The sequence below is a fragment of the Balaenoptera physalus genome, assembly GCF_965194825.1.
Source record: "Balaenoptera physalus genome assembly, chromosome: 14".
Lineage (NCBI taxonomy): Eukaryota > Metazoa > Chordata > Mammalia > Artiodactyla > Balaenopteridae > Balaenoptera > Balaenoptera physalus.
The window spans coordinates 33328892-33341289 of NC_138893.1; the positions used below are offsets into that span (position 1 = coordinate 33328892).

Sequence of the window (12398 nt, forward strand, 5' to 3'; positions counted from 1 at the left end):
TCTGTTTCCTTAGGACCTTGGACAAGGACTATCACATGATTTACAAAATCTTTCTAGAAGCAGAATGATGGTCCAGGGAAAAACAATGCTTAAGGCAGAGGAGCAAGAACTAGAGAAGTCGGTTAAAGCCACTTGTGATAAATTTGTAAATGATCGTCACGGCCAGATGGAGAAAGACAGTTGGCTTATTAGGATTCAACAGCTACATAGAGGAATCATCAGAAAACTGTGAGAGGTGCCACAGCCTGGTGCTTCAAAGCCTGTGCTTTAGAACTAGATGATTGGGGTAGAATTTTTGATCTACCAGTTGTGTGATCCTAGGGAAGTAACTTAACCTCATCCATCGTATTGGGATAATGATAGTATCTATCTCTTAGTGTGTGTGAGAATTAAAAGAGATGATGTTCATAGAAGCTTAGCACTGGGCTAATTTCATATAGTTTTTACACGTCACTCAATAAACATCAAGGACAACCAGGATAATGCCGACGGCACAAGTTGCCATCACAGGCTAGCACTGGATGCAATTCGGTAGGTGAGCTACACTTATTGGAAAGTAGAGAACACCCCAAACCCCTAAAACATTGCAATTGAAGAATTGTGAAAGAAATTAGGAAAATAAATTGTCTTATGTATAACAAAACTGATTTTCAGACAAGGACAAGAGAGTGAGTGGAGAACTTGTCTACTTAGTTTCCTAAGACTCAGGGGTCCATTTGACTTTCCCTACGTGAAGCAGACTTGTTTGGCGTGTCCACTAGTTTTTCCTCCCCTTTCTTCGAGGACACACAAAGGTGGTCATCTTTGTGCCACATCTCCCTGCCCCTCCCTGGCACAGTCACTGAGACCAGTGATGGACCCAACCAAGCACGGACTGGGCCAACCTGATCCTCTTTCCAGGAGAAACTTGTCTCATGCCTGGATGCCATTTATCTCAAGCCACTTTTGCAAAACTCATCAGCAATTTCCAAACAAAATTAATTTAGATTTATAACTTTAAAAATACATACTTGGGCTTCCCTGGTGGTGCAGGGGTTAAGAACCCACCTGCCAATGCAGGGGACATGGGTTTTAGCCCTGGACCGGGAAGATCCCACATGCCGCGGAGCAACTAAGCCCGTGAGCTGCAACTACTAAGCCTGCACTCTAGACCCTGCGAGGCACAACTACTGAAACCCGCGCGCCTAGAGCCCGAGCTCCGCAACAAGAGAAGCCACCGCACTGAGAAGGCCGAGCACCGCAACGAAGAGTAGCCCCCGCTCGCTGCAACTAGAGAAAGCCCGCGCACTGCAACGAAGACCCGATGCAGCCAAAAATAAATTAAAAAATAAAAAATAAAAATACATACTTGTAGTAGAATATTCCTAGGAATGAGAAAGAGGTTGCAACATTAGAGCAGGGATAAAGAGTTCTAAAGCTAGAAAGCCAATAAACTCAGTGCTGCCATAGGCATCCTGGGGGTACAGGAGGTAAGAGAATCTGGCTGGGGAGAGCAGAGGAGGCACGAAGTGATGCGTTGCCAAGAGTTAAACTGACTGGTACAAAGAAGAGGTGAGAAATGGAAGCTTTACAGAGAAGTGTTCTAATTTCCCTGGGCTGAGGTCCTTTGCTTATTGTGATGAGTAGCTGGGAATGGCTCTTGGGAACACCCAATGTCTTCTACTCTTCCTGCAATAAACCCCAAAGGAGATTTGCTTATTTTTGTTCTTGGTTCTCCCTTTTCTAAACCTCCATAGGCTACAGTAGGGAAATATTTTTAACATTTGAAGAAATGAGACATGGAATTTTCACTTTGAGGAATAACAAACTGTAGAGATGAAATGAAAACTGTAAACACCATTGAAGAGCCAGTCTTCTTTATTGCCTTTTATATTTTTCCTTTCTTCTTCTTAGGCAGCTACAGGACACTCACTTCAGGAGCCAGGGAAGACTGTGGATGCTAAGCAATCTGGCTCCTTTTCTCTCAGACTCACAGAACTGACCCATTGCATCCTGCTCCCTTTACGAAGCAGGCGAGGGCCTTCACCATGGGGAAGTAACACCACTCTGCAATGCAGCAGCACCGCCTGAAGGCTCCTGGCGAGATAAGCCATCCCTGTCTCCTTTCTTTCCTTTTGCTGAGTTATGACTCACATTTCACATTCCTTGCTCACCTTTAGCTATTGCTTTGGGCCGGTGATCTTATTATGTTATTAACATTATGACACAATGTCAAGATTTCGCCCTGGTCCTTGTGTTAGCTTAAGAAAAGAGCTCTGAGCATCCCTTCCCTGGGGAAGTTTGACACACGTAGAATATGAGGGGCAGGAATGAGGACAGGAAAGCTTAGTTATTTACTAAGCATCCACAAACTCACTGAGCTGGAAATGGCCCAGTTCAGAGAAACATTCAGGTTTATTCATACCCAAATGGAGATCACTAGGCTGTATAAAAGAGACTGAGAGTAGCCAAATGTCAAATTATACCCAACTGCCAAATTCGTGCAAAGACTCATCTATTGAAAAGATATGTGGGGCTTTGGGAATTGTATGATAATTAGTATTGCATAGAAAGAGCACTCAAAGAGCTAAGGTTTGTTCTTACTTACACAACCTCATAGCATCTGCAGTTTTTCCCTCAATTAAATCATGATTGTGCCCACAATGAGAAACCATGACACACATATTAGAATGGCCAGAAGTTTTAAAACTGACCATACCAAGTGTTGACAAGAACGTGGAGGAACTGGAACTCTCATATACTCCTGGTGGGACTGTAAAAAGAATACAACTACTTTGAAAAACAGACAATTTCTTAAAAAGTTAACCATACACCTGCCATGTGATTCAGCCATTCTACTTCTAGGTATTTACCTAAGAGAAATGAAAGCATATTTCTATATAAAGATTTGTGCATGAATGTTCACAGCAGCTTTAGTTGTAACAGCCAAAAACTGGAAACAATCCAAATGCCTATCAAAGGTGAAAGAATAAACAAATTGTTGTTTGCCCATACAATGGAATTCTACTCAGCAATAAAAGGAATGAATTATTGATATATTCATCAACATTGACGAAGCTCAAAATAATTATCCTGAGTGAAAGAAGCCAGACAAAATAGCGTACATACCATCCGATTCCATTTATGTAAAGTCCTAGAAAATGCAAACTAATCTACAGTGACAAAAAGGGGATCAGTGGTTGCTTAGGTATGTGGAGGAGAAGAGGGACCGGCAGGAAAGATTACAAAGGGGCAAGGAGAAGCCTTTAGAGGTGATAGATACGTTCATTACCTTGATTGTGGTGGTGGTGTCACAGGTATACACATGTATAAAATTCTTATCAAATTGAACACTTTAAATGTGTGCAGTCTATTGCATGTCAGTTATATCTCAATTATTCTATTTTCTTTTCATTAAAAAATCATGTGATTATGTTCAACATCTGTCTCTCCTAGAGACATAAGCTCTTTGTGGGTCAGGCCTGGGGTGATCTTATTCACTGCTATATCTGCAGCAACTAGTACAGTGCCTGGCGCACAGTAGGCATACGATAATTATTTGTTAAATGAATTAATGGATGAACTAATTCCTACTTTGTCAAGGATTTGATGTTATTATGTCTTCTATTGTCAAGTCAGAGTTAATGGTCCTAATGATTTTTAAAGAACCGAATTGGTTATTCTCAGTTGGGCATTGAAAGATGGCAACCTTACAGCTCATAACAAATATACGTTTGAAATCAGGGATCCTGATTTTAAAATAATTTTTGCTTCTGTTTCTGATTATAACTTGATTATCATAGAAAGTTTGGGAATATAGAATAATATAGAAACATTTTAAACTGATGTTGACTTGAAAACAGGATGTAGGACTTTCATTCATACTAGAAAATAAAGTCAAACAAATCACAAAGAATATGACACAGAGGACAGGACCAAGGTAATAGCAAGGGTACCAAACAGAACCTCTCCACATCCAAAAAATCCCCCAAAGAATAGAGAAAAAGATGAAGAATTAAGACCAAACATACAGAAATTACTTAAGTAATTAATTGTAAGTGGTTTAGCTTTACTTTTTAAAAAATAAAAATGCGGAATCTAAATTAAACAAATAAACAAACCAAGCTCATAGGTACAGAGAACAGATTGGTGGTTGCTCAGAGATGCAGGTTGGGGGGTGGGAGAAATGGGTGAATTGGTTTTGGTTTTGAATTTTTAGTTTAAATAAATTGATTAATTTTTAGAAAACTAATTAATTAGTTAAAAATAATTGGATACTAGACTCATACAGAGCTGGGCCATAAGGACAGAGGAAGGACACACACACACACACACACACATCTCCACACTCAATTTATTTTTCGTCTGTATTTTAAAATTTGACTCCCTTCTATGTGAGCCACATTCCAGAAAACTTCCACAGATGCAAGTTAGGGTCCAGGAGCCTAAATTAGAGCTTTTCAGTCAAAGCTGTGTGACCTACATCTGCAAGAAGAGGACTCCAAGTTCCTTTGGACTGAGGTGGGCTTCCTCTACCCCTTGAGCTGCAGGCAAACTTTCGATTCAATAGGTGGTGGTTGAAACCACTTTTTTCTTTCTTTTTTTCTTCCTGCTGAAACTATACAAGGAGAAAAAAAAATAGTGGAAAAGGGATACCCACTTAAAACCTGGCTCTGAAATCAGCTTGTTATACAAACTCACTGTATGTGTGAGAATAGTCTCATGGCCACAGCTGCACAGAAGGAAGGCTGGTCAAAGCAGTCCAGGGCTGGGCATTTGCCTCCCAGGAGTTACTTCATCCTGGGTGGTGTTTGGGGGGAGGGGTGCTTTTTTAATGTTGTCCCGGCCACAGCGCTTAGCTGCTTAGCCCAGGGCGGGGGTCGGGGGGTGGTGGTGGTGGCTGGCACACTTTAGGAGCGCAGCAACTGAGCAAGAAGCCTCCCCACTAGCAGGCTTGATCGTCGTAAACAAATTATTTATTTAAAGTGAGGTTTCAAACTGTGTCCTGGTAGGAGCTGCATATTCAAGTATAAGGGGTTTGATTACAAGTGCTTCTTGAATGATTTAAGTATTTAAGCATTTGTATTGGTTGTAAAAATTTATATTTTTGTAAAAAGGAAAAGTAACTGGCTTCTTCTGTAAGCCTGGGCTCCTCTACGGCCCCCAAGGGGAAAAAAGCCCCCCTACAAAGAAGCCACATTGCAGTGACCAGATGGCCAGTCACCATAAGCATCTCTTGAAGGATGACTTCCAGTGCCTGACCCAACGAGAACTTCTCTGCTGCCCCCAACCAGCAGGGAGCGATCGGAGTTCTCGTATCTCCAACACCTTCACAGCCTAAAGAAGCCCACCACCCAAGGAGGGACCTTGTTTCCCTGCCTTCCCCTGCCTCCTACCTTCCACGGTCAGTCTAGAGACCCAGGATGACTGGAGTGAGCGTGGGGCTGGGCAGCGTCCCATCACCAGGCATCCCTTTGCTGCAATCGCATCTATTTTTATGGGGAGTCACTTTGGGGAAAGGTAAACCATTGGCTGGGGGCAGGTAGGCTCCAAATCCTCTTGCTACAGAATGGTTCTGGAGCCCACCCCAAACCGTCTGTCTGCCTCAGGGGCTCAAAGACAACTATCTGGAGGGGCCTTCTCTGGGGCATGGTAAGGGGAAGTTTCATATTTATGAGCTGGCGGGGGCGGGGGATGTTTGGGTCACCATCTGGGGGTGGGCTCCAACTGGAAAACACCCCTGTGGTCAAAATGAACCCAGCTGGTCTGGTGGTCAGTGGTGTGTTCTTTACAGACTCAAAACATTTGGCGTTTCACCATGTGTTACTTTTCTATGCTGTGTAACAAAGCAGAGGTAGAGAGTAAAATAGAGGTAGTCCCTGTAAAAGAATGCATAGTAACCAAGGGTCCAAGTTTGATTTCAGGTGCCCAGGATCCCTAAATTATCCCCAGGGACTTTGGCCAATAGGGCGAGGATGGGAATGAAACTTTGCTTGGGAGGTAAATTCCTCTGGTAGTGAAAGTATTGAGCCCCATCAGGACCCTTGCAAAGTGCAAAGCCCCACAGTTCTTGAGCACAGGGAGGACTTGGCTTTGTTTTCTTCCTCTCTTCTCCCTCCCAAAAGGAGCTGCCATAGAGCTGGGGCCTTCAAGCAGGGCTGGGTCCCCCTTCCTTAAAGGACCAGAACAGAGATTGGCTGGGGCCGTTCTTCCATGCTGCCTGATGAACCCACATACCAGCCCAGGAGAGAAAGAATACATCCCTGCTAGGATGGCCAGGGACACAGCATACACCAAGTAACTCTCAGCCCCGTGCCTTGCTAGATAGCTTTGAACACAGGTGCCTAAAAACGTCTTGCTGGGATTCCAAAGCAGGTAGAAAATGCAGTGTGGAAAGTTAAGAAAGCTGTGGCTGAAATCATCTTCATCCCACACTGCTGTTTGGGGGAGGGATTTACAATGTGAGACTTTATAATATAGGGTTGTCGGCTGCCCTGCTGTAATTTTTAACCCGCGTTTAATTTATAACACTGCGCCTCCGTCCCACGCCTTCCCTCCGCTGTTCCACTCTTTCTTTTTTTGTTCATGAAATGACACCTGAGATAATAAAAGAGGATTCCTGCAATCTTCCGGGCAGACCGGTGAAGTGTAAAGGGCTCTGGATGGGTGTCAGGAAACCTGAACTCTGGGCCCCGTGACCTTCAGCAATTCACTTAACCTCTTGGGAATTCAATTAACTTTAATAAGGGAGTGGATTATCTCTAAGATCCCTTGTAGCCCCCAAATCCATAACCCTATGTAGGGGAACAGGAAATGTTTGCAAAGAATAATAGTAGGGAAAACCAAAACTCCATTATTGTGGAAGAATTAAATGAAGGGTTTGGGTATCCAGGATCACTAAGGAGGAAGTATTTCCCCACCGAGGCATTCCTTGAGCTGCATGAATTATATTCTGAGAGTCTCCAAGGGCAAGTTCACACTACCATTCACCACCAGTACAATTAAGTCAAATTAGGAATATGCAAAGGTCCAAGGGTAAACTTAATTTTGATAGAGAACAGGAAGTTAATGCTATATGCCCTCCCCACCCACCTGGAAAAAGAAACAGATCCTGTTGTGAATGAACCTCTTGTTACTTTTTATGAGCGGGAATGTGAAGAGTCTTGCTTCTGAGATATTACAAGAGCGCCTCATTTTCCTGATGAGGGTGCGTGTGGAAGGCTGATTAGCTCAGATGAATTTCCCCAGGACTGTGTTACGCTCGGCTTCTTCCTGCCTCGGTTACTTTTCTAAGAGACTGAGATAGGCTGTCCTGTCTGCAGGTTTATCAGGAAGGATGGCAGTAACCCACGTGCTTACGGACCATTAGAACAGCAAGACACCGGCTCTTCTCATCGATAAGTGATCAGTTGTAGAGGTTTAAACCAAGTTCATGCAGTGACTGAGTGTTATACTTGGAGAATCAAATGTCCTGATAGATGTCAAAGAACTTTTCACCCTGAAAAGTGGCATTGAGATGTTAGTCATTATTTGTGGCCATTCAGTTCAACCCCCTTCTTACAGATGAAGAAAATGAAGCCCAGAGAGGGGACTGTCATCCTGAAGTCAGCAGCAGGAAGACGGCAGAGCCACGCCTGGAAGCTGGGGCTCCAGGGAGAGGCCAGAACCCCAGACCAAGCTCTTTCTCTGTGTAACCACATAACGATATTGAGGACATTTTATCTTTTCATCAGCTTAAACATTTTGACTTCAAAGAATCTTAAATGCTTTCTTTGTGGTCCTGTGTGTTTTTGGGGAGGTGCAATTAAATTCTAGGAATTAAAACAAGTTAGAAAAGTAAAGCCTTGATTTGCCAGAAATCCTATGGAATGGGGAGTTTGGTCTAATTGAAGTTTATGGCATTTTTAATTTTACAACTAAAAGCTACCATTTTGGAGTACTTCTTTCATGCTAGGAGCGGTAATAGACATTTCACAGGCACTATCTTCACATAATCTTCACACAAACCCTCTGACGGTTAGCATTCCCATCGTACAGCGATGTTCATTCCAAAAATCGATGATCTGGGTTTCGTACCTAGGCCTCTAAGATGGTAGTTCTCCACTGGGAGGACAGCCCCTGCCTTGGGCTGGGGCGCTGCCAACCACACTGGCCTCTTCCCTGGATGGTATCCGTGGCCAAGGGAGGGCCACCTAATCTGAGCTAAACTACTAGCTCTCTGCCCCAACTCTGGGGCAAAATTACACAAGCAGGAAGCCAGCTGGAGTAAGTCATTCTCAGGGCTAGACCCTCAAAAACAGTCCCTGAGTTCCTACCTCTAGACCCCGGGGCTGGGCCATGGGCTTTGTCCTTCTCAGGACTGTTTGTCCCATTGTCCTTCAATTCCTTCTTTCCAATGATATGAACTCCTACCCCCATCCCTACTTTCGTCTTAAATTTTTTAAATTGGCTTCTTTCACTTGTAAGCAAAGAATCCAAAGTATCCATCACTATTACACAGGAAACCTTTGTTTTGCTTTAAAATATCAATCTTTGTAATAACCTTCTAAAATCTATAGCACCCACATCTCTGCCTTATTACATACAATAGTGAATATGTCAACATAGTATATTACTTAGTGGAAAAATTTGGGTCTCCTAAAAATGAACGTAAAAGGCACAGTAAGTGGGGCTGATTCTTCGCTGAGCCCAAGACACAGAGTGGAAGGTATTCTTGGGGAGGGGACATTCGTTTCTGTTTTTCTTTTCTGCTAAATCCCTAACATGAAACTTAGTGCTTTGCCCCAGTCCCCTGGGTCTCCTGGGTAGCCCTGGAGCCCCTGCTATAAAGCCCTGGCAGACCTTCCCCCAGCCCCGGCCCTGACCCCTGGTGCCCTCTTTGTGTTCTCCAGCTACTGCCAAGAATGACCCGCTTCCTTCCGTTCACACGGCCTCCGTAGCTATTGCTTCTCACCAGGGTCTTCAGCCTCATTGATCCCGGCCTGGAGTGGGGGTGAAGCACGCAGCTCATACAAGGCTGTTTCAGTGCTCTGGAAGCCAGTAGGGAGTTGGACTAACAAATGAGAGGAAAGCTACAGAGGGTCCTGGAGTCTCCTGCACAACCCCTGGTGCCACCGACTGGCCTGTGCATGATGCGTGGTCCTGATTTACCCAGCAGCCTTCACGCACGGCTGAGCCCATTCCCTTCCCAGATTTTACACCCCTTTCCCAGCAGGAATTTAGAAGCTGAGTTATCCCAGGGCTGCATGGTGTTTGAGATTTTCCTGCACGTGTGCACACTCTCTCACCTATTCCTCTAGGTGGGCTGGAAGGTAACTCTTGAGTCTGAAAAGATGAACCTTTTGCTGCAAGCTTCCTTTGGTGGGGTTGGCTACTCAATAGTACCTGTAGCTGCTCCACACGCCTTGCCTCCACCAGGAGAGGTATCCGGCGGGGCTCACACGTGTTCCAGACATATCCTGAGCACCTGTGCTGAGTGCCAGGTACTGAAGTAAGTACTGAGGATGCCGGGGTTGGTAAAACACAGTCCCTGACCTCAAGAACTCCAAAACCAGGAGGCAAGAGAGGGAAATAAGGATTCATTGCATGACTGTGGACCACGTGTCATGTGAGAGAGGTGTTCGGGGGTTCTGACACACAGGCTGCAGAGAGGTAGAGGGGTCTCCTGGAATTCTGGAGAATTCTTCCTCTGCTGCTGTCGTGCCCCATGCACCTGCTCAGGGCCAGCTGTGCTAAGGGGAGAGCTGCCATCCATCACTGATTCCTGTCACTGTTACGGATTCATGCAAAATGCAGACGAGGATCTCAGCTCTCTGCCATTATGATTAATCAGTTGATGCCTATGTACCAGTCACATGAACATCACTCGCCCTCCCTCTGAGGGGAACCATGGGACGCGAGGCCTCATTTAGCTGAGGGGAACGTGAGCCCAGCTCTCATCAGGAAGCACCCCCGGCTGCCCTGAAGGAATCACTGGACCTCGTGAGGCGTTGACGTGCGGAACACCATTAATTGATTCATTTTCCAGCTGCTTCATCGGTTCCTTTTAAATGCATGAGGCTAATAAAGAGCGCTTGCCATTCGGTGATTTTTCTCGTGGCCTCTTTTCGGCAGCCCACTTGGAGACATCAGTTACACAGCTTCCTCACTTACATCACAATCTAAGGTGGGAACAGATTCTGGAGCGAGGCGGTCTGGAGCTGCCTCTGTGACTGCAGGGCCTCTGCCTGAAAACACATGCACGTGAGACAATCAGGCAGGGCCCCAGAGAGGCCCTGGGCAGAGGACAGTGAGTTTCCACTTTCTCTGAGTCCTCTGTGGGAAAGTTCAGAATAATCCTGGTTTCCACAATAGTCCTGCTTTGTTTTCCCGCCTCCTAAAAATGGAATGCCCTCTTCCTCCTCTCTCTCTCAGCTTCCTTCCTCCAGATCTTTGTAAAATTGCTGGTTTAAGGTCAGCTTCCTGCAATAAAATACGAGTTCCAAAAGGGAAGTGTCTCCTTTGCCCTCTGCTGTATCCCCAGCACATCTGGAAGTGCCTGGCACCTAATAGATACAGACCAAATAGTTGTTGAATGAATGAGTGACTCTTCTTCACTTTTCAACTTCAGCTCTCACCTCTGTGGGGACGACTCCAGCCTCAAACTTTCTCCTAAACAAAATCCCGCATCTCCAGCTGTTTGTCTGCATTTCTTTCTGCTGCCTGCTCAAAGGCAACATGTTTGCAACAGAGATCGTTTTCTTTCTCTCCAAGCCAGCATCCCCAAATGACCTTCCTCTTTCTGCCAGCAACACCATCATTCACCCAACAACTCCCATACCAAACTTCAGGGTGGGGCTGCCCCCCTCTCCTTCTGCGGACCCCAGCTTGTCCTAAGCCTGCTTACTTGTTCACGGCAAGGTCTCCAGCCGCCTTCCCTTTCTTATCAATCCCAGTCGCATGGTCTAACTCAGAACCTCATTCCCTTAGATTTACCCTCTTACAACTGCCTCCTAACTGGTCTCATTGCTTTCCTCATCCATGGGACAATTTTCCTCCAGATCGGTATCCCCCAAATTCTTTGTTCATCTGCCACTTCTCTAACCTAATCAAAAGTCATCAGCCACTCTCCGCTGCCTACCGTTTTGAACCTTGTCATTCAGAGTTCTCCATGGTCACCCTTTAAATCAGCTGTCCCCAACCTTTTGGGCACCAGGGACCGGTTTCATGGAAAACAATTTTTCCACGGACCAGGGTGGCCGGGGGGTGGTTCAGGCGGTAATGCGAGTGATGGGGAGCGATGGGGAGCGGCAGATGAAGCTTCACTTGCTCGCTCGCTGGCTGCTCACTTCCTGCTGTGCGGCCTGGTTCCTAATGGGCCGTGGACTGGTACCGGGGGTTGGGGACCCCTGCTTTAAATATTTTGTCCAGTCACGTCTCCAGTGATTCCCAAGTTAGGGTCTTCCTTTGATCTAGCTTTATTTCCCAAACATGTTTTACATCTTCCCCCATCTGCACTCATGTCCTCTCCTACCCCTCCCCCAGGAGTCTCTCTCCTCAACTCTGTCCAGGGAAATCTCACCCAGCTTTCAAGGCCAGCTCAGATCACACCTCCTCCAGGAAGCCTTCCCTCACCAGTTGAGCCCATAGCTGTTTCCCCTTCATCTGAATTCCTATAGCTCATGTACTCTGTACCCTCACTTGATCTTAGCACCCAGAGCTATGTGGACATAGTGAATCAGTAGTAATTTTGTCATGTGTTTTAGTCGTATCTCCCCAGCCAGCTTGTAAACTCCTTTTGAACAGGGCTCACGGCTCATGTTCTCTTATATTCCCTACAGCAGTTATCTCCTTGTTTCCCAAATCAGGACCTTGCACAGAGTAGGAACTCAGTGGGTACTGGTTGATTTTAAAGTAAGCTAAGACTGAAATAAATGAACATCAGGATAGGAATCAAACTATGCATATTTAGGAAATGGCTTTCTGGATGGTGTTTTTAAAGCATTTTCCCCTCAATAAAATTGGATAGTTTAAACAGTATCAACGCACATATTAGATGTGAAATACACGAGCTTACCTTGGAATTTATTTCACTGTTACTAATTTACAGAAGAAAGAAAATGAGAGAATGTTTTAAATTCCAGTAACAAAGGTAGGTCATCAGGAAATCTATCTTAATTTTCCATACTTAAATCACCTCATTTCAGCAATCACATGGTACACTTAGTAACGATGAAGGGATCACATGGTAACTCTTTTGTAGTGTTTGTGTTTTAAGTCAACACAAAAGTGTTGCTCATCTTGTTCTGATTCAAATAGGTTAAACTACATCAACTTTGGATTCCAGGAAAAATCTCCAATGTGGTTCTTGACTCTAAAGCCCAGATTTGGCTCTCCCCCTCTTCCTCCCTCCTCTGGGATGAATGTGTGTGTCCCTCCCA

At 45.1% G+C, this 12398-nt stretch overlaps 1 protein-coding gene across 4 annotated transcripts in view; it reads right to left on the reverse strand.

Annotated features, from left to right (window-relative positions):
• Positions 1–12398, reverse strand: part of PLPP4 (phospholipid phosphatase 4) — a 567054-nt gene that overhangs the window by 58049 nt on the left and 496607 nt on the right. The window lies entirely within an intron of this gene.